Source organism: Lepidochelys kempii, chromosome 4 (assembly GCF_965140265.1).
Source record: "Lepidochelys kempii isolate rLepKem1 chromosome 4, rLepKem1.hap2, whole genome shotgun sequence".
In the NCBI taxonomy this organism is placed as follows: Eukaryota; Metazoa; Chordata; order Testudines; family Cheloniidae; genus Lepidochelys; species Lepidochelys kempii.
In genome coordinates, this window is record NC_133259.1 from 25,174,704 (window position 1) to 25,197,507 (window position 22,804).

The 22,804-nt window shown below is 41.6% G+C and overlaps 1 protein-coding gene across 11 annotated transcripts in view; it reads left to right on the forward strand.

The window, feature by feature from the left end:
• Window positions 1-22,804, forward strand: part of LOC140910243 (alcohol dehydrogenase 1-like) — a 356,071-nt gene that overhangs the window by 243,228 nt on the left and 90,039 nt on the right. For 6 of the 11 annotated variants that reach the window (XR_012158490.1, XR_012158491.1, XR_012158493.1 and 3 more), the window contains exon 1: window positions 13,058-14,037. The exons of the other annotated variants lie outside the window; for them this stretch is intronic. The gene's annotated coding sequence lies outside the window, so the exon portion shown is untranslated. Of the gene's footprint in view, window positions 1-13,057; window positions 14,038-22,804 lie in introns of those variants that run through there. 11 annotated transcript variants of the gene reach the window in all.

The window sequence follows — 22,804 nt, forward strand, 5'->3', positions numbered from 1 at the left end:
CAGGGATAGGGGAAAATGCAAATATACGTGGAGAAAGGGATTCTTTGTGTCTTTTTTTTTTTTTTGAATGAAGGTGGATCTTTACTTTTGTGTTAGGTGTGTATATCTAACACTCATTTACCTCACGTGCCTTGTCTCCCTAACTCTTCTCCACCACATTCCTCTTTCATATCAGAAGAGCCCACTTGCTGACAATTACGACTCCGTATGTGTTAGGTAAAAGTCTTATTGCATCATTTTTTCATGTACCTTGGATAAAAATTGACCCCTCATTGTGTTTAAGTAGGTCCAACACAGAGTTCTGAGAATCTAAAGTCTAGTGACATACAGTGTGTGCTGGCAAGGCAAGTTTTTCTGTTGCACCCTAGATAGGAAAAACAATGAGGAGTCCTTGTGGCACCTTAGAGACTAACAAATTTATTTGGGCATAAGCTTTCGTGGGCTAGAACCCACTTCATCAGATGCATGGAGTGAAAATACAGGAGCAGGTATAAATACATGAAAGGATGGGGCGTTGCTTTACCAAGTGCGAGGTCAGTTTAACGAGTTAAATCAATTAACATCAGGATACCAAGGGAGGACAAATAACTTTTGAAGTGGTAAGAGAGTGGCCCATTACAGTTGACAAGAAGGTGTTAGAAACAGTAGGGAGAAATTAGTATTGTGGAAATTAAGTTTAAATTTTGTAATGACCCAACCACTCCCAGTCTCTATTCAGGCCTAATCTGATGGTGTTCAGTTTGCAAATTAATTCCAATTCTGCAGCTTCACATTGGAGTCTGTTTTTGAAGATTTTTTTGTTGAAGAATTCCCACTTTTAGGTCTGTTATTGAGTGACCAGGGAGGTTGAAGTGTTCTCCTACTGGTTTTTGAATGTTATGATTCCTGATGTCAGATTTGTGCCTATTTATTCTTTTGCGTAGAGACTGTCCGGTTTGGCCAATGTACATGGCAGGGGGGCATTGCTGGCACATGATGGCATAGATCACATTGGTATCCTGCTGTTAACTGATTTAACTCATTAGAGTGACCTCACACTTGGTAAAGCAACCCCCCCATCCTTTCATGTATTTATACCTGCTCCTGTATTTTCACTCCATGCATCCGATGAAGTGGGTTCTAGCCCACGAAAGCTTATGCCCAAATACATTTGTTAGTCTCTAAGGTGCCACAAGGACTCCTCATTGTTTTTGCTGATTCAGACTAACACGGCTACCACTCTGAAACCCTAGATAGGGTATCACACTGATGGTTTCAGTAGCACACATATTCATGCATTTTCAAATGTGCACTGCATTCAGAAACTCCAGAACAAGGGTGGCCAACCTGTGGCTCCAGAGCCACATGCGGCTCTTCAGAAGTCAATATGCTGCTCCTTGTATAGGCACCGACTCCAGGGCTGGAGCTACAGATGCCAACTTTCCAGTGTGTTGGAGGGTGCTCACTGCTCAACTCCTGGCTCTGCCACGGGCTCTGCCCCCACTCCACCCCTTCCTGCCCTCTCCCCTGAGCCTGCAGTGCCCTCTCTCCTTCCCCCTCCTCACCAGAGCCTCCTGCACGCCACAAAACAGCTGATCGGGAGGTGCGGGGAGGAAGTGGGAGGTGCTGATCAGCAGGGTTACCAGTGGGTGGGAGGCGCTGGGAGCTGGGTGCGGGAGCTGATGTGGGGCTGCTGACGTATTACTGTGGCTCTTTGACAATGTATATTGGTAAATTCTGGCTCCTTCTCAGGCTCAGGTTGGCCACCCCTGCTCCAGAAAGTAACAAGAATTTTCAAAATATCATAACTTCCCCATACATGTTAAAGAATATTACTTATTAGCTTAAAATATGCACAAACTCATTTTCTACAAGTGGGTATGTGATAACCGATGAAAATGTTGACATAATAAAATAAGTAAAAAAAATAATTGGTTAACTTAAAGTACTGTAGGATAATCAACATAATGAATATTCATAGCTCCCTGATATTTCGATAACATCTTTGAGCTAACTCACTGCTCTGCTCATTTTAATATATATACACACATTTTTATATCGTAAGATGAATATGTTAATTAGACCGTCTCATCAGTTTAAACTAAAGAGAGACAACTAATGCCAAAAACCTTCCACAATAAATTCAGACAGCATTTACCTCATCATCATCTCCAGAAGGAGGAGCAGTATGATTTAATAGTGACTCGCATGAGCAATAACATATACACCCACTGTCAGGTACAGTGGTTTTTTTCTGCAAGTTTTTTCTGGAAAACAAGGACTTCTGTTTTTAACAAGGTGCATGTTCTAAATGAGTGTTCAGATCTGAACAATAAAGCACAGTAGGTTGTGATGTTCTTCTGTAATTGTATTCATAGGGTGAATTCAACCAGCTCAGAACTGTAACTACCTCACAAATGTCTCTGTTCTCAAGTGCCTGACAGTGGATTTAAAATGTTTGTGTTTAAAAATAAGAGATTAAATCTTTTTTTAGGGTGGGATTTTCAAAAGTGCCTAAAAGTTTATGAGCAAAAGTCAATGGGACTTGTGCTCCCAAATCCTTTGGTGCTATTGATCTTAATGAATGTATAACTGTGTTACAGAATATACTGTTCCCTTTAAATTACAATTTTAAAAATACTGTTTTTTCTGGAATTCTTGGATGTAAATCATCAATTCCTGAGGCACTAAAGAGTAACAATTTATCTGTTTTAAAAGAGGAACTGCAAGATAATGCTTCTTTCTCTGACAGTGCCTCATTATTATCCGGGATGAAGGGGGAAGCAGTTCTGGGGTAAGACCCCAATATTCTCATGTGCAAAGGAAGAATTTAGCTTCTCAGCCAGTGCTGCTCCTGAATCTCCTGGCCAATGTATTCCTTTCTTGCCTCCTTTATGATCTCTCCAAGACCCAACTCTCCAGATTTCATTTTTTTCCAAATATGGTGGCTCATCTTCTTTCACACCTGAAAATGGGGCACATCTCCTCATCCTCTGCACTATTTCAGAATGCAAAAGAAAATGTCAACCCCTATTCTTCAAAGTTTTCCGTGGATATGCTCTTTGTTTGTTTCCCCCATGTCTGACTTTCATCATTTCCTGTTTTCCAGCCCATTCTATACCTGCATCAAATGTACTAACATCATTCTGTGCTCTCTCATTGATACTCTTTAGGGAGTAGCTAGATCAATTTCCCGTGCTCCTTCCACTATCTGTGGCAGCATTTTATACCTAATTGACTCCCTGACTCTTTTCAAAACCCATCCTTTCTGCTTGGCCCATGACTCTTCACACTCTCTACAATAAAAGTGTCTAATTCTAGGGGAGTGGATGATTCAGGAGATTGGTAATGGGTTACAGAATAGAGCCTTTTAATTCTAGGTCACTAGTTCAAACCCAGCCTAGAGCAACAGTGACTGAAATTTGTTAACATGTGATGGCTGTTTAGTTGTTCTTTAGTCTCATCAGGTACTTTGGTATGTCTTGTCCTTCCCCAGTACATCTGCCCAGTTGAGTAGTTAACACCTATACTGTAGGTCATAAATGCTGTATTTCAAGATTACCTTCTTATAGTGAAGTGAAATTTAACTGATGGCTTGTTTACTGTGGTATAAATAAAGTTGCAATCCACTCACCCTGGTGTAGGCATAGTTCTACTAGTATAAACGTTTTTATACTGGTATAGCTTATTCTGGTTTGGGAAGCAAAATAACTTATAACAGTATAAGGGCTGGCTACATGCTTTGGAAGCAGAATAATTATTCCCCATGTAGACAGTCCTTAATGCACTTTTATACTGGTAGAACTGTGTCCACACTAGGGCTTATAGCAATATAACTACACCAGTAAAAATAACCCCCCAGCCAACATTATTATACCAATAAAATTCCTTTAGTATAGTGTCTAGACTAGTTTGTGGTCCTGTTTTAATTGGAGTTAATCTGATTGTTTATTAATTTGAGTTAATTTGAATTAAAACAGGAACACATACTCTAGTATAGACCTACCATACAAGAGGAGTGAGGCTTCAATTATAAACCAAATTATGCAGTCCTGATTACTCAGATTCCACTACAAATCTGAATAAAGACTTCAGGATTTGGTCCCATTTATAGCTTCTCCAAATCCAAGTTCACCATAAATGGGTTCCACTGTATGGTATTTGTAATCTAGCTTTTGTGCACTGTACTCCACTTTGAAACACTGCAATACTTTTCTATGAGTGATACTATAAACTAATATAAAGTGTTACATTCAAGGCCATAGTGCCTTTAACGTTTAATTGAGGAGCTTTTATGCTCTTAATTTAGCTTGTCAGAGAAACAATGAAAGTTAAAATCTGTGCTCCTTGAAAACTAGAAGCTGTACTAACAATTTCATTTGCTCTTGCATGAGACTGGCTACAATTTTGTGCATGTTCTGCTTCAATAATGTCTCATGGACAAAATATTACATCTGAAAATTGGTGAGTCACTCATTTTCCCTTTCCATATTTGACTTTTTCTGAGAGGCTTTTTAAAACATGGGTTCCATGATCAAATGATTTTCCGTCTAATGTTAAGGCAACGGGGTTACTTATGTCTTACCCGTGTGATCACTGTTCTGTAGCTGCAAGCTATCAAGCCATAACTGCCATTCAGATCATTTAATTTTCAAGCCTTGTTTCACAATGAACTTCAATGGGTATTGAAACAAGACTACATCAAAAGTAGTTGGAAAACAGACAGCTTTACGGTAGTACATCACGCTTCTGTTTCTATTCCAACCCACCTTTCAAATACAGGAAGCAATTCCACTTCCTAAATTTCTTGCTTCCGAATCTTTTGGAAAGTCAAGTTGAGCATGGGATTGGGCATACGATCGTACTTTACCCCATGGTAAGCATGATCAGTTTGTTTCTAGAGAAAATAGAGGGAACTGGGAGCCTCTTCTAAAGCACTTCTATATCTGCAGGGAGAATAAAAATAGAATCCAATTCCTTTGCTTCTCGTGGTAAATTCAACTCACAAATTACCCTCATCAATTGAAATTAAATATTCAGATTCCCAATTAGTGCCAAAAAAATTGACCAGCTTTGGCTGGACCACATATAATCACCACCTCATTGTCCCACACCACTGGCAGGACTGGATGAAGATGAAATAGAACTATTAGAAAAAAAGGACAAAAGAAAGCCAGTGACCTCTAATGGATGTACTTTATGAGACACGGTTCAATAGTGCTGCACCTATGCAGACAAATGGAACACTGTTGTGTTAGGCCCATATGCTGCCTTAGACCCTCCCGCTGTGCCCAGTTATTGATGACATTCGTAACCTGAAGGTACCATCCTTGCTACTTTCTGCAACTGACACAGAAGTATAGTGTGAATACTAGTCAGTTCGGGGGTGTACTGTGCAGAGAATGACACGGATGGGACAAAATAGGAATGAGCAAAGTTTCTCTCTAAATATTAGGTCTGGGTTTTAAGCTTGGTAATGACCAATAAAACTATGTTTTCCCCACAAGTATACTCAGATTTTCATGACAGAATGTGCTTTGATGTTTACATTCTATCCCAGAATTGCTTCTTGATCGGAGCTTTTTTAGTTTGCTTAATCCTGGTTTTAAAACTGAAAACATCACCAATTTCATACACAGTATTCAGCATGCTTTGCTGTACAAAATTCAGTGCTCCTGCCACAAAGCTAAGCATGGACGTAAACAGGAAGAGAAAATCATTTTGTAGAACATGCCCTCCAAGCAGCTTTGGGACTTCAGACTTTCTCACCCCACACTCCCAGAGAAGAGCTTTGGCCTTACTTGATTCTTTACTTGCAGGGTTTTCTCTTGGTAGGATCAGTGAATTCTATATCTTCAGCAACAAAGGGCAGATTTTAGAAGTACAAGGAAAGTGCCTCAGCAGGATGAATAGCAAAATTAGAATTAAACATCCTACCAGATATTATAGGGATAACAGAAACATGGTGGAGTAGTAGTCATGACTGGACTACAGGTATTGAAGGGTATGTGCTGTTTAGGAAAGACAGAAATAAAGGTAAAGGCGGTGGAGTAGCATTGTATATCAATGATGAGGTAGAATGTAAAGAAATAAGAAGTGATGGAATGGATAAGACAGAGTCTGTCTGGGCAAAAATCACATTGGGGAAGAAAACTACTAGAGCCCCCCTATGATAGTGCTTGGGGTGTTCTATAGACCACCGGGATCTAAATTGGATATGGATAGAGCCCTCTTTAATGTTTCTAATGAAGTAAATACTAAGGGAAACTGTGTGATCATGGGAGACCTTTAACTTTCCAGATATAGACTGGAGGACAAGTGCTAGTAATAATAATAGGGCTCAGAATTTCCTAGATGCGATAGCAGATGGATTCCTTCATCAAGTAGTTGCTGAACTGACAAGAGGGGATGCCATTTTAGATTTGGTTTGGATGAGTAGTGAGGACCTCATGGAAGAAATGGTTGTAGGGGACAACCTTGGTTCAAGTGATCATGAGCTAATTCAGTTCAAACTGAGTGGAAGGATTAACAAAAATAAATCTGCAACTAGGGTTTTTTATTTCAAAAGGGCTGACTTTCAAAAATTAAGGAAATTAGTTAGGGAAGTGGATTGGACTGAAGAACTTATGGATCTAAAGGCGAAGGAGGCCTGGGATTACTTCAAGCCAAAGCTGCAGAAGCTATCGGAAGCCTGCATCCCAACAAAGGGGAAAAAATTCATAGGCAGGAGTTGTAGACCAAGCTGGATGAGCAAGCATCTCAGAGAGGTGATTAAGAAAAAGCAGAAAACATACAGGGAGTGGAAGATGGGAGGGATCAGCAGAGAAATCTACCTTATTGAGGTCAGAACATGTAGGGATAAAGTGAGAGAGGCTAAAAGTCAAGTAGAGTTGAACCTTGCGAAGGGTATTAAAACCAATAGTAAAAGGTTCTACAGCCATATAAATAAGAAGAGAACAAAGAAAGAAGAAGTGGGACCGCTTAACACTGAAGATGGAGTGGAGGTTAAGGATAATCTAGGCATGGCCCCGTATCTAAACAAATACTTTGCCTTAGTCTTTAATGAGGCTAATGAGGAGCTTAGGGATAATGATAGGACGACAAATGGGAATGAGGATATGGATTACTTTATCTGAGGTAGAAGTGAAACTCGAACAGCTTAATGGGACTAAATCGGGGGCCCCAGATAATCTTCATCCAAGAATATTAAAGGAATTGGCACATGAAATTGCAAGCCCATTAGCAAGAATTTTTAATGAATCTATAAACTCAGGGGTTGTACCGTATGACTGGAGAATTGCTAACATAGTTTCTATTTTTAAGAAAGGGGGAAAAATGTGATCCAGGTAACTACAGGCCTGTTAGTTTGACATATATAGTAAGCAAGGTCTTGGAAAAATTTTGAAGGAGAGAGTAGTTAAGGACATTGAGGTCAATGGTAAATGGGACAAAATACAACATGGTTTTACAAAAGGTAGATCATGCCAAACGAACCTGATCTCCTTCTTTGAGAAACTAGCAGATTTTTTAGTCAAAGGAAACGCAGTGGATCTAATTTGCCTAGATTTCAGTAAGGCATTTGATACCATGCCACATGAAGAATTATTAGTTAAACTGGAAAAGATGGGGATCAATATGAAAACTGAAAGGTGGATAAGGAATTGGTTAAACGGGAGACTGCCATGGGTCATACTGAAAGGTAAACTGTCAGGCTGGAAGGAGGTTACCAATGAAGCTCCTCAGGGATCGGTTTTGGGACCAATCTTATTTAATCTTTTTATTACTGACCTCGGCACAAAAAGTGGGAGTTTGCTAATAAAGTTTGAGGATGATGCAAAGCTGGGAGGTATTGCCAATGTAGAGAAGGACTGGGAGATCATACAAGAGGATCTGGATGACCTTGTAAGGTGGAGTAATAGTAATAGGATGAAATTTAATAGTGAGAAGTGTAAGGTTATGCATTTAGGGATTAATAACAAGAATTTTAGTGAGAAGCTGGGGACACATCAATTAGAAGTAACGGAGGAGGAGAAGGACCTCGGAGTATTGGTTGACCACAGGATGACTATGAGTCGCCAATGTGATATGGCTGTGAAAAAAGCTAATGCGGTCTTGGGATGCATCAGGCGAGGTATTTCCAGTAGAGATAAGGAGGTGCTAGTACCATTATACAAGGCACTGGTGAGACCTCACCTGGAATACTGTGTGCAGTTCTGATCGTCCATGCTTAAGAAGGATGAATTCAAACTGGAACAGGTACTAGGATGATCCAAGGAATGGAAAACCTGTCTTATGAAAGGAGATTCAAGGAGCTTGGCTTGTTTAGCCTAACCAAAAGAAGGCTGAGGGGAAATATGATTGCTCCCTACAAATATATCAGAGGGATAAATACTGGAGAGGGAGAGGAATTATATAAGCTCAGTACCAATGTGGACACAGGAACAAATGGATATAAACTGGACATCGAGAAGTTTAGACTTGAAATTAGACAAAGCTTTCTAACCATCAGAGGAGTGAAGTTCTGAAACAGCCTTCCAAGGGAAGCAGTGGGGGCAAAAGACCTATCTGGCTTCAAGATTAAACTCGATAAGTTTATGGAGGAGAAGGTATGATGGGATAACATGATTTTGGCAATTAATTGATCTTTAACTATTCATGGTAAATAGGTCCAATGGCCTGTGATGGAATGTTAGATGGGGTGGGATCTGAGTTACTACAGAGAATTCTTTCCTGGGTATCTGGCTGGTGAATCTTGCCCACATGCTCAGGGTTCAACTGATCGCCATATCTGGGGTTGGGAAGGAATTTTCCTCCAGGGCAGAATGGAAGAGACCCTGGGGTTTTTTCACCTTCCTCTGCAGCATGGGACATGGGCCACTTGCTGGAGGATTCTTTGCACCCTGAAGTCTTTAAACCATGATTTGAAGACTTCAGTAACTCAGACATAGGTGAGAGGTTTATTGCAGGAGTTGGGGTGAGGGGGGAGATTTGGTGGCCTGCCTTGTGCAGGAGGTCAGACTAGATGATCATAATGGTCCCTTCTGACCTTAATACCTATGAATCTATTGAAGAACTCCAAGTTAAGGAGTGCTTGTAGCTGTAAAGGCACATCCCTCTGTTGGGGACAATGCAGAACTGCACTTAAGATCACCTTTGTCTGTGCAACAAATCTGGCCAAAAGATGCAACACTTCTTTCCCCTGCTCCACACATGCAAAATATAAAGTGAGAAGGCTAAGCCGAGGAGGAGACATATATGGGAGCTAACAAGAATCTTTTAAATGTGGAAATCCTGCTCAAGCAACACAGATCAGAATTAGGAATATGGGAGCCCTGCAGGTTTGGAGGTTTGATGGTCTTGGGAATTTAACCCTGCAGTTCAGTTTGAAGGGATTGGAGCAAACCACTCTTTACATATTTGCTTGGATGTCTGTGTTAGAATGAGAATTCTCCCAGACAATCCTCATCTTACTTCCCAAACTGAGGGCCCACTCATTCTCCTCCAGTTGTTCTCCAGCAAAATGAGCCTAGGGACCTTGTTACTCACTGTTGCTGTCTCCAGGAAGGACCCAGTGACCTCCTTACCCCTCCTACTCTCTCTTGGTGTCAGGTGGGGCTTTCCTTTGACTTCGAGGGGTCACTGAGTAGTTCTCCTACATTTTCTCTCTTCTGATGGGCTGTCATATAGGGCCACTGTTCCACCTTCTCTCTCAAATTCCATCAAAGCTGATGGTCTTTTGGGAAGGGGCGGAGCCAAGAGTGGCCTGACAACAGAGTAACAGGGCAGCAGCAGAAGAGATTGCATGCAGATAGAGCTTAGCATGGTAGCAACCACATGCTAGGAATTATTGGGTGTCATCATCTGGTATGATTACTAAGGAATCCCTGTGGGTTATCTAGCTACCAAGGTGAACCTCATGGGGTGATATCTGCTCCAGGGCTTAATACAGCAGCAACTGCAGAGAGAGGCTGGGAGTGTTTTCATCTCCAGATACTCTTTGTGGAGAGAAGTCAGGCTGCTTCAGGGGAGCTGGAGGTAAGTAGTGCTGACTGGAAGCTTCCGTCCAAGGGCACAAGTCATGGATGGCAGTCCCATCCAGGGCCCCTGGTAAAGCAAAAGTAAATGGGAGAACCAATGGTTTAGTAGAAGAAGGCAGGGGTGACTTTTGTGGACAGTGGGAGGAAGACTAGTGGTGGGGAGGATATTAAGGCAGATTTCAGGGACTTTTCAGTTTTGCTTACACCCTTCTTCCCTTAGTTTTATGAAAGATATTGGACTTCAAATGGTGATTAGAAGGGCAAGATCTATTAGGTCATCTGGGCTTGTGATTACCCAACGTGGATTATGTGTGGTCTGTGGAGCACTTCCAGGCATTTTGTGTCACTCCTTCATTCACAATCAAGGAGGATCTGGCAGTCTTCAAAGAGTGATACCTTCTGATACTTGAAGCAAAGATTTTCAAAAGTGCTGGACACTCAACAGGTCCCACTGACTTCAAAAGGAGCTGTTGGGCCCTCAGTACTTTGAAAATTAGTTTACTTTTTTAAGGAGCCTCTCTATTTTTAAAAAGCTTTGTCTATGGGCCATAGGGCTTGCAGGAGCTTTTCTGACCAATCAATCTTAAAAGAAAAAGCAAAGCCAAGAACCTCTCTGAAAGCTGGATAGCTATGTCATGTCCATCTTTGGCATGATTTCAACCCTGATCGGAGTTTCTGACTATTCATAAATGAAGGCAGAACCAAACTTTACTGAACAGATTAAAGAAATTGGGCTGCAGGGAATGAGGATGTTTGGTAATAATAATATTAAGCTCTTAAGTGCTTTTTATCTCTAGATTTCAGAGCAATTTTCAAAGGAAGGTGAGTATCATTCCCATTTTACTGATGGGGAAACTGAAGCACATAGCTATGAAGTGACTGTCCAAGGTTACACAGTAGGCCAGTGGCAGACCCATGAACCAAATCTATTCTACACCCAGGGAGAGGAAACAGGTCAGATACTAAATAGGGGACTATAAACAACCAGCTATACCTATTGCATTAGAGTGAGTTTATTTTTCATTTTGTTGTTTTAATACGTTCCTCAGAAAACTAAGAACTAGATCATTAGTTGCGGCAAACAAAGTATAGAATGTGGTTTGGTAACTTAGGAGGGGAGGGACAGTCCCCAAAATGTTCTCTAGTTTAGGATAAGGTCCGCAATATGGAAAAGCTTTAGAACCTTTTATCTAGGCTATCCCTCTGCTAATTCAGAATTGTCCCCTGCAGTATATTTTACCAGTGCTTTGTCCAGTCTCGATATAAATGTCTCTGACAATGAGGTTTCCATCAGCAGATTAGGCCACAGTCTAATAAATGTGTCAGGAAGATTTTTCTGAGATTCAGCCTTTATTTTCCTTGTCTTAATTTGGAATGTCACGGAGCAACTCATGAAATGCAAGTTCAATAAATCATTTGGACCAGATGGCATTCATGGGGTGTGTGTGTGTGGGGGGGGGGTTCTGAAGGAAATAAAGTGTGAAACAGTGCATATAAATCATTAAAAATAGCAGCTGTTCCCTAAAAATTGGAAAATCCAACCTGGTGCCGGTATTTAAAAAGGGGGAGGGGGTGTTGAGGAGAACAGCGATTTCAGGAATTACAGCCTGATGAGCCTTATCTCAGCTCCAAGGAAATTTACAGAGAATCTGTGTATAGGACAACACTTAGATAAATACATTAGAGCCAAATCAACACAGCTCCTGCAAGGGTAAATAATGGCTCCCTAAGCTATGAGAGATCTCTGGAAAAAAATGTGACTACAAAATAGCAATATAGCTAAATCTGATTGGGGTGGTAATAACTTGTTTGGAAAGTTGTTTTTAGATCTTGGTTTTAGAAATCCTTTGGAAAGGAAATGGCCTATGGGATATCCTACTGAGGACGAATAAGGGGTCCATTGGGAGAGGAAGTTCAGGACTACAGAGCAGGACAGTGTCAGGAGATGAGGCACAGAGGAGACAGGAGCTGACTAGTGGGGAGGGAGCTGGGCAGGGGTTTATGGCACCAGAGTGTGAACTGTAGGTGAGTGTCTAATGGAGAGGGAGGAAGAAAACACTCTGGGAAATGGGAAGGAACAGGTCATCAGGATGGATCTGGTGGGCAGGAAGAAGATATTGGTCTTTGTGGGAGGAGTGGTGGTGAGGGGACTGTCTGGCAGCTTTTGTGGGGTTTGGAGAGGACAGAACTGAGGGAGGAAATAGGGACAGTTTCCAAGTCTGTAGTGGAAGTAACAGTCAAGGACTGGTGCAAATCTCTCAATCAGGTTACAAACCTCACCCACCACAAGCCTGGCTTTGCCTAACTTTCAGTGACTTTCCCTTTTTCTGTCCATAAAATGGTTGGTGGCAAAAAACTGAGGGTGAAATCCTGGCCCCATTCCATTGAGTGACAAAACTCCCGTTGCCTTCAGTAGGGCCAAAATTTCACTCTGAGAGAGCATTTTTGTGCTTACATATATTTGCAGATCACGTGGTAAAGATTATTGGGTATGGAAGCCCAACCATGAAATTGGGGATCATGTGTATTTGGGAGATGGTTGTCACCATTTGATTTTTGTCTTCCAATAATTAAAAAAACACAGTGTGTCCAATATTTCAGTACCATGAAAATGATGTGAGTATTGAACTCGAAAACTCAGTGGATTCCTTGTGAATCTGATGTTTCTTGCTCTGGTTTGGATGATTTTCCCAGGGTAACTTATCAATGAAATTAAAATAAAAAAAGAGAGAAACCCGCACTGTGTAGCTAGTGTGTGACAAATTTAATTCTCTCCAGGCCAGGGCAGCAATGTTTCTGTGTTCTGGAAAAGTCCATGTTGACCCAACAAGGAGGGAAAAAGAGACTTCAGTTTTCTCTCATAGGGATGGAGAATGATCATTGTTTTTGTTTAGATCCCATCTCAAATTGTCTGTGAAGCTTAGGTGGAATTCCTAGGGCTTGATGCACCTGTTGAGAAAAACGTCTCACTGATGAGGGATGTGTGGGCTAGGGATAAAAGCAGAATGTGAGCTGAGACAGTGAAAGCTGCGATAGGAAGGGAAAAGTGCATTGGGTGACAACTGCTGGGAGCTGTGCACATGAAAGTGGAGAAACAGACAGCTCTAAAAGAAATATTCATTCATCCACAAAAGAAATCCTATACATCAAAGAATTACAATGTGCACACGAAGTATCTGCTTTTATTTTGGAGCTTCTGGGCATTGTACTATTTAGTAAACTGGGGAAGGCTGTAAGTCAGTTTTTGTTCTTTCCATTTATCTAATGTGCAAGGACATTTGCTGAGGATGCGACAGGATTTGTAAAGAAAGCCCGACTCTTTAGCAGAGAGCATATTTGTCATCATTGTACTCGCAAAATTATAACACAGGCTTTCTCTGGAGTAAACAAGATAGAGCTTATTTTTTTATTCATTGTATTGTGTCGGTTCCTGCTTGCATCACTGCAGGGTTTCTTTGGCCTCATCCAGAGCTCACTGAAGTCTTTAGAAAGACTCCCATTGACTTCAGAGGGCTTTGAATCAGGGCTGTACTGTTTTCATGAGAAATTCTTCCTTTAGAAGATTTTAGAAGTAACATTTAGTATTAAATATTTGTGTAGGTTCCTCAGCCCAGGAATCTTTTTTTTTTTTTAATTTTTACTCAATTAGGACCAGATTCTGATATCTTTACTCAAGCTGAGCAGCACCTTGCTCCATGGTAGCTGACTGATCCTTGCCATTAGATACAGCAACTATCAGGCTGCTCTATCTTACACCCTGCCGCCCAAAGGGAGCATCTGGAAATCTTCCAGATGAAGCAACTCCCTAGATCGGGCTGTTAGCTAGTCACAGCCTTCCTGTGCCAGAAAGGAGGGAAATAGGAACAGCTACTATGCCCTATACAATCCTAAGATTCTCCTACACAAGAAGAATTAACCTTTTCCTGATACTTTTTCACTGCCCAAAAGTAAAGCTGCTGTAGTGGGGAACAGAATCTGGACCTCCATCCAATTTCATCCCGTAAAGTCCTGTACACAAACTGTGAGTATTGTTCCCTGTACTACATGAGAATTAAATGTGGGGCGGGGGGAGAAGGGGTAGGAACCTAACCCTATGTGAATACAAAATTTAAGTTGCAGTTAAAATATTTCCATTGCATTATTTTATTATTTAATTTATTTTGTATCATCTGCTTGTTGTTTTTAAATAATAAAACGAGAGGCCAGTGAGAAAAAAATTGCCTAGGTTCAATAATAGCATTTAAATGGCCCCAGTTGGGCTTGGAAGTTCACACCGCACTGAGCTGAAAGGGGTGAAAGAGAAAATGTATTCTCATCTTTCCAGACCAGAAATAGCAGCAACAGACAATTTTTGCAACTGGTTTATACTGTGATGTCTGAATCTTCAGACTAGTAGGAGAAACTAGGGCTTATTTTCCTCCATAGCAATGGTACATGAGTGTAACTCCACTTGGCCCTGATTTCCATCTCCTGTTGGTTTTGCAGTGGTATAACTCTATTGACATTAACATAGTGATACCTTATTTAGAGACTCCTCGGAAAGTATGAGAATAATAAGAATAATATGATAATGATGTCACACAGTAGCATGGCTCACCCTCATTTATCTAAATGTAGATCAGAGTATAAGACCCTAAATTCTTAGGACTTTAAGTTATAATATACAAATGTGGTGAAGACGTCACCATTTTCAAAGGTTTAAAATCTTTGGTTTAAAAAAAAGGGAGAGGAAGACTTCCAATATAGGGATTATTTCATGTGAAAAGAAAACACTGTGCTTTTTCACCCTGGTTTGTAGATAATACATTAGTGGATAAAATAGGGGATCATATTCCTCTTTTGAAAAACTTACTACTCAGAGATTTGAAGAAAAATCAATGTGACATTTGAATATACTTTGAAGTTAGTTCTCAGCTTGAAACTTCACAACTTTTGTCTCTCTCTTTTTTTTTATCAACTGTATTCATTACATTTCCATATAAAGCAGTCTGCTTGTTAAATACCATCTCTGCCTTTCTCTTTTTCTCGCTGTCACTTTGCTCTCCATGAGAATTGAACACTTTCTCTCAAAGGTAGCAACGCACCATTCAATTCAAGGCCCAGCCTTTGTAAAGACATATAATAACTTTGATTGCTGCATTTGTATAATTAAGAGACAGGCCTCTGGTTTAAAGGGGCTCCTGTTTTGCCTTTGAAATTGGGAGAGCAGGAGTTTTCTGTGGCAAGCTCACTGTAGGAAAGTCCCCGTCCCCTTTGGTGTCACATCTATCTGCGTCCCCCAGCCTGCTCCTCCGCTGTCCCAATGACAATGATTAGTCGGACCCCCCACTGGCTGCAGATGGAATGAGGCAGAGAGATAAGGCAAGCTGCCTTTCTCTTATGCCTCAGATCAGCGGAGGGAGAGCTCTTCTTCACAGGAAGCCCAAGTGTAAGCCGTTTAAACAAGCGTGCAGGAAATATTGGGGTAATTACCAAGCGCAGGGAGGGGGTCTGTGGCTATCAACAGCACTGAGAATGGATTCTAACATTCACTCAGCAGATTAATTGATCCTCTCTCTGCTGCTTATCTTTGGAAATAATTCTCATGGCTGAAAGTTGGGAGAGTAAAGTGTATTGAGGAGAGGCATTCTCATTATAGCTCCGCATATTTACTCATATCTGAAGCTCACTTTCTTCTCCTAGAGAAGCATTAAGAATTGTAGCAATAATTCATGCTTGGCAAACTTGTTTTCTGTAATAAGATCAAACCCACAAAGGGAGAAGAAAAAGCCTTGCTGTCTACGCTTTCTTATCTGAGGTGACGATGGTTAAGTGCTCCAATAATGAGAAGCGAGTCTGAGACACTCACATTTAATTCAGTTTAGTTAAAACAGAGTTTGCTGCGATTTTAATTTTTAGCTTTGCAAAAGCAAAACATGTTGCCAGCTTAGTGGAGCAGGAAGGATGAGTAGGGCCCTGTTGGGGATGGACTGGTTCCTCTCAGTCCCGGCAGACTGAAGAGGAACATTAAAGAAGTGACAGGTTTGTTGCTGGGGAGATGAGAACCAGCCTCTTCTGTCTCCTTCTTCTCCTTTGCACCTTCTCTCCCCAGCTGGCGAAGGAAGAAAACCAACCTCGTGGTTATAGTTACTTCTCGGATATGCCAGGCGCAGGCTAGGTGTCAAGAAGGAAATGACAGACGGCACTTCCACACCTCTACCTTTGTGTTTTGCCTGTTTGTGTATGCCCCGGTATTTTATATGTGAACCAGCAGATTGTGGGGAGAAGTTAATGGATGCAAGAGCAAAACAGTTTTGTTTTCTCTACTGGCTAATTTGATTGCTCATTTAAAATAATTTAAAAATAATGAGCAAAGAATTGTTTCTGATTTATATGCTGTACTTTGTGGAATGTTTCAAACCCCCTTATTAGCGCTAACCTAGCAACTTGAGATAAAGCGAGTGCAAAAAATTTAGAACTCCTTATTTTTGCACAGAATGATCCACTATCTTTCAAATTCTGTCAGGACACTCATTGGTTTAGGCTGTTTTTAGGCACTGTGGAAAGTAAATTACTATCCCACTGAAATGTAGCAAACGTAAGGGTTGCAATCTAGATCTGCTTTGACTGCCAGCTTTTTAATACAGTAGGAGAAAAACTATTATAGGATGATTCTTAAAGACAAAAGCTTAGAAAGAGCAGTACCTGCCCCCTTTCTCCAATTTCATTCTGTCACCCTCTTCTCTATTGTTGGTACATTTGTGGGTATTGCATCCCTCACTCCTAATGAACTAAGGGCCAGACTTTGACAATTAAATTGCACACATTTGCATGAATGCAACTGTGTGCCCACATTATGTGGGAGCACAAGACTGGGAATTTGCATGCACACGTAGCTAGATAGATGTCTGTTCAGCCCTGAATTTCACAGGCAGGCACGTTATACTTTCAACAGCTATTATTACTAGTGTGATGTTAAGAAGTTTAGAAATGGAAGATAGGTGAAGAGGTGCAGGTATTCAAGAAAATAGCTGATTACTCCTATTATTCCTGAGGGCATCCTGCACCCAAATTAAAAGTTCTGTGCCAGAAAAAATTAAAATTCTGGGCACAATATTTTAAAATTCTGCAAATGTTGTTTGTCAAATAAATGTGGAGGCTCCAGCCTGTTACTGGAGAGTACAGGCCACTGGCTGCACCGAGGTGGGAGATCACTGTGCAGCTCTCCCCACCCCCGGGACATGGACTCTGCGGTGAGGCTGCACCCAACCCTGACACAGTGCAAGGACCGGGCCTGCCCCAGAAACACTCCAAAGCCCTGCCCCTCCATGCCAGGCGCACCAGGTGTGGGAGGCAGGCTCAACAAGGCAGTATCCAAAGGTGGAGGAGCTTAGTGTGGGGGAATCCAGGTGTGGAGTGAGAGGGTTTTGTGTGGAGCAATCTGGGTGCAGGCAGCTCAGTGGGGGATCCAGGCGTAGAGGAGATCTGGATGCACAGGATCTTGTTGTGGGGTTCTGGGTGCAATGGTAATGGCACTCGGCAGGGGGTCCAGGTGAAGGTGGTTGGTGCTCAACAGGGGTTGGTCTGGGTGTTGAGGGTGATTGAGCTCAGCAGGGGGGTCTAGGTGTGGGGAGATCAGTGGGGGGTCCAGATGCTGGGGTAGTGGGATTCAGTGGGGTGGGGATCCAGATGCAACTGGTTGGGGCTCAGTGGGGTGGGTACGTGGGTGCGGGTGGCTCATCAGGGTGGTCCAGGTGTAGGAAGAGTGGGCTTATTGGGGAGGAGGAGTTCTGTGTGCAGGGGGATGAGGCTGCTCCTCTCATCTTTCTGTAAATCTTCCTGAAACCTGACGGGCTCACTTAATAGGGTCTTGTGCAAATATTCTCACTAGTTTTGAGTTGTCAGGGTTCATACTCCCTGAGTGTTGGTTGAGTATTGCCTCTGCATGAGCCCCAAATTTGATTTAATACCATGAGTTTCACCTGGTTTGGCACTGAAATAGAAGCATTGCATGGTTTTCAAAGCAAAATGACAGTCTGAAATTTGCCTGATTTGAGAGACATGCAACTCTTTTGAGCCTCACACATCTGGATTTTGAGTATGTAACGATGCATGAATCATTAGTTTTGGGTTCCACTGGTAGCATTTCTCACAACCCTACTATGCTGTAAGATTGTTCCTAGAACAAAATCCTTCCAGAAGCTGAACATCAGGAAATTTCATTTGAGTGCCACTTAAGTGCTGCCTTACCCACAATTTCTGCTGGGGTGCACATAGAGATGGAAGCAATTGATATGCTTCTGCACCACTTCTCTTGAGATAATTCAATGAAGCATGATTAGTAGATGAGGTGCTTGATCCTACAAAGGACTGAGCATCCGGCAACTCCCTTTAGCTTCAGTGTACATAGCACTGCACAGAAGGCCTGAGTCTCCATTGTCCTGTGTGACAGCCGCCTTCTTTGCTAACACACTGGGAATTGAACTGGGAACCTCGAGAAGTAACTTCATGATGAACTGCTATATCTCAAACTAAAGAACTCTGGCTAGGCTGTGACAGACGCATTCTCCGTGAATAGGAGCAGAGGGGGAATCTGTAACACACACTTACCGAGGGATTACGAGATTACAGCTACATCTTGTTTAGACATGTACACCAGTGCAAAGTGGTTGTACAATTAGAAGAGGAGGGATTTACACCCCTTTACACTTGTTATTTAAATGACTACACAAGGTGCAAGGCAACAGTGAAAGGCCTAAATGTGTTTATCCTTTTAAATGGAGAAAAACAAATACCAGAATATAAGTAAGTATCCTCTTTGTTTCATGATCAGAATACAACACATTTGAAAGTCATTCTAGTAGAAGCATGTAGAATATCTGTACCCTACACTTTACCATACCATACCTGAAAATAATATCTTATTATTGGGATAATTATAAAGGAGAAAGAAAAAGCAGAACACCTACTTGAAGTTCAAATTAATCCCTAGTTTCTGCAATGGCCCAGTTCCGAGGAGTGGGAATAAGGTTTGAAAGTACTCCAAAGAACCACATTGACACCACAGCTGCTGTTTTTAATATCCTGCCATGTAGGGTAGCTTCCTGAAAGAGACTAAAAGCCTCCGTCCATCTACTCATGTCAGATCCAAAGCAGGTGGCTGTCTCTTTTCTGAGCCATTTCCAGGGTTTCTTTTGGGATCCATCATAGAGTCAAGTGTTTTCTCCAGTGGGACTTACACCAATTGTTCTCTCTATTTATATCCAGTTAATTAAGTGATAATCCAAAAGTATCAGAGCATGTGTGAAATAACAACAACAACTCAGGCATACAGAACACAGATCAAGGAGTTTGAGCAAATGGGATTTTGTACCTAATGATACATTCTCCTTTATACAGGAAATAAAAATTGGAAGAAAATGAACTAAATTCATCGCTGGTGTAACTCCACTGACAAAAGTGGAGTTACATCAAAGATTAAGTTGGCCCCTACATGCAAATTCAGATCTAATTTCAGTGGGTGCAAATATCCCAGAAGTCTCTGGGTCAACAGGGACATAAAGAGTGATGTAAGCCAATGTCATGGCAGCTGTAGGCTGGTCAGAAAATGGGGCTAAGGAGCAAAAAGTAATTTGCACTGATGTTAGATTTGATTCTCCTTTACATTAAGGCCCCTCTATACTGCCAGAGTTGTGTGAGGGATCTTTGTGTAAAGGAGATGAGGCCTTTGGTATTCAGTAGTAGTGGAAAACAAGTATCACTTACCTGGGCCCAATAAGGGCCCAATTTTCCTCTGCCTCGGGTAGTCAGTTACATCTGCTGTTGCCTCTGCCAGTCCCAAAAATTCAAGAATCATGACTCAGGCCCGAAGGTGAGCAGGAAAAGTGACTAACAGGAAGGTAGTACTCTCCTTTCTCCTCTCATCTTTCTTCTTTCTTTGCCTCCTCCTTTCCTATTCTTTGCTCTGATCTTTTCATTTTTCTTCTTTTCCTTTACTTTCTCAATAAAGTACAATATAATGGAGATTTAATTGAAAACTGAATTGTTGGAGTGCTTTGGTTGCACTGTTGCCCTCTTGTAGGGGAAACTGGCCTCTGTAACTTAAGCATATGATGGAGTTTAGCTTTAAATTATAAATGAAAAAAAAACCCTCTTGCAACTCCTTTGATTTGTCATAAATCTTTTAAGAAACAAAGTGTCAGAAGAGAAAGTTACTTTTCTTTCCTAATTGACCCCATGCAGTGAATTTGAATCTGAGGTTCTCTAGAAGGCAATGTGTATAATTTTCCTTATTATTTCTTTTCCCTTTTATGTTTGAATTATTTATTTGTTGAAGTTACGATGTGTTAGAGCTAAAGGCAACTCTTCTCAAGCCAACTAGGACAACTATCTGTTGAGTCTAATTGCTTTGGCTATACTGCCATTAAAATCGCCCTACCCTATACTCAGTGACAACTGATTTAGAGCTAAGATCCATTCTGATAAAGAGCAGACAGAAAGAACTGCATGATGACTTGGGTGAGTGGAACTGCAGCATATCTTTGAGTCATTGTAAAACTGGGTGTTGAACCCATTTGTGGCAGCGGGTCAAGAATGCCTTCCACTAGACTTGGGTCTTGATCCTACAAACAAGTATGGCTATAACTTCACACAAGTGACTAGTGCCTTTGAGTTGAACAGAACTATTCACACTGGTATAATTACACAAGTGTTTAAGTGTTTTCTGTGTTGGGGTCTTAGCTCATAGGCAATGCAGGAAATCTTTGCTTCCGAAAATCCAGACTTCATTCTGACGTAACAGGGCTAAAGAGAGGACACAAATCTTCGACGCTTCATCACAGCAAAGGTTAAAAAAATGGGGGGGGGAGTGGATACAGAAAAAAAAGCGAAAACAAAAAAAACAGAAAAATGGCCACAATATTTCCTTTTTCAGTTAGTTCATGAAGAAATATTTGTTTTTTAAATCTGTAGTGAGTCATTTTTTCGATGAGCATGTTCGCTTTGCTTGTTGAGTCATGCCGTAGAAACATAATATTTGAGATGTAAAATAACTTATCAGCTTGATTCTTTTTAACTGACTAATATAAAAAGTTCCATTTGTTTTAGTTATTTTTTTAAGTAGTAAGGCATTTTGTTTGTTTGCTTGTTTAAAAAATCCTTTAGTGAAGATTAAGGGCTTATATTTTGAAGGGTCCTTGGGACAGGACTGAAAGCAATACCCTCAACAGGTTGAGACACCCTCTGCCACTGTCCCATTTCACTTTGTGTGCACAGCACACTACTCTCTGTTCACTTTCAAGCCATGTCTACACAGCAAATTACTGTGCATCAAGCCAGTGTGTGTATCTACAGCTCACCAGCTTGCCACATCAGACAATCCCATGTGGACACTACTACAGAGGACTGAAAGCCCTGAAGTGCAGCTTATTTTAATACTACTTCAGCCAAGACTTACACTGCTCTGTAGAAGTGTCTACATGGCACATTGCTGTGCAGCAAGCTGTTGTACTGTAGATTCAGACCCTGGTTTGCTGCGCAGTAACTCAGCATGTAGACAAGCCCTCAGTTTCAATTTCAGCTCTCCTGCAGCTGTTCCAGTTAAGTGCTATTTTCCAGAGCACTATTCAACAAAACTGTAAAACTAGCTGTACACAAATTACAGTTTAATACAGAGAAGAAAAGTCTGGAAAAGGTGTGTGTGTGTGTGAATCCCTGATCTCTTTTCTGTGATAGTAGCCTTACAGGTTACTCGTAACAATAGTAGGTAGAAAATTTTCAGATGGAAATATGTAGTCATTAGTGGTGTCTCTTTAAAATATAACATTTATTCATACAATAGGGTGTAGAAGTCATTTTCAACTGAATGAAACACAGTGCACATGGTTACAAACAAGCAGAGAGAATGTCCTACCCTCCGACAAAAAAAAGCCAGGGGTGGGACAGTTAAAACTCAGCAAGGTATTCTACACAAAGGGCCAAATTCCGTCAGCCTCACTTACATGGAGTAGCCCCTTACTCTCTGAGTAGTCCCATTGAAATTTACTACTGGCAGCATCTGGCTCTAGGTTTTCACTGCAACCTTTCAACAGGCAGTAGGTGCCTCTAACCTTGCAGAGGTGTCAGGGAGTATAACCTGGAGATGCCACAGAACTCCATCTCTGCAGATCCTATGTCCTTCTGAAATACTCCCCTGGTCTCTCACCATTTACAGCTCAGAAGCTGGCTGCCTTCAGTTGTCTCCCAAGAATATATATCCACCACACCTTAGACGTTGGTAAAAGGCAATTAAATGGGCAAATACTACACTTGGGAGAAGTGGCGGGAGGCCAAATGGCTGCTTCCCTGCAGCTCCATCTCACCCCAGCAACAAAGATACAATTCCTGGGTTTATGGCAGAGAGGCCTCTGTGGGAGTGGAAGCCTACAGTGGAGCTGCTGCTAACCTCCATGTACAATTTCACTCAAGAGGGGCAGTTTCTCTTCTCCATCTGCAAAGCTGAGGTGAGCATTGATCCTATCCTTTCAGCAATGAACTACATGAAGCAGTGGTTAAAAGCATGCTGTACTAAAAGCCAAGGGGGAGACTGATGGCTGTGCCATCACTATGGCCAGACCTGGGACCGAGAGGCAGTGGTTTGGGCCTCCCTTATTTAGGGCCTGTGGTGGCCAAATCATCCCCTGGTGCAAGATAGGGCAGCCAGAGGACTTCCCTAAACTGTGCTGCTGACTGCTACAGCCCTTCGCAGGCTTACAGCAGTGGAAGATTAATAGATCAGAAGAAACATCCTGGCCATGCTGCCTTGCATCCTT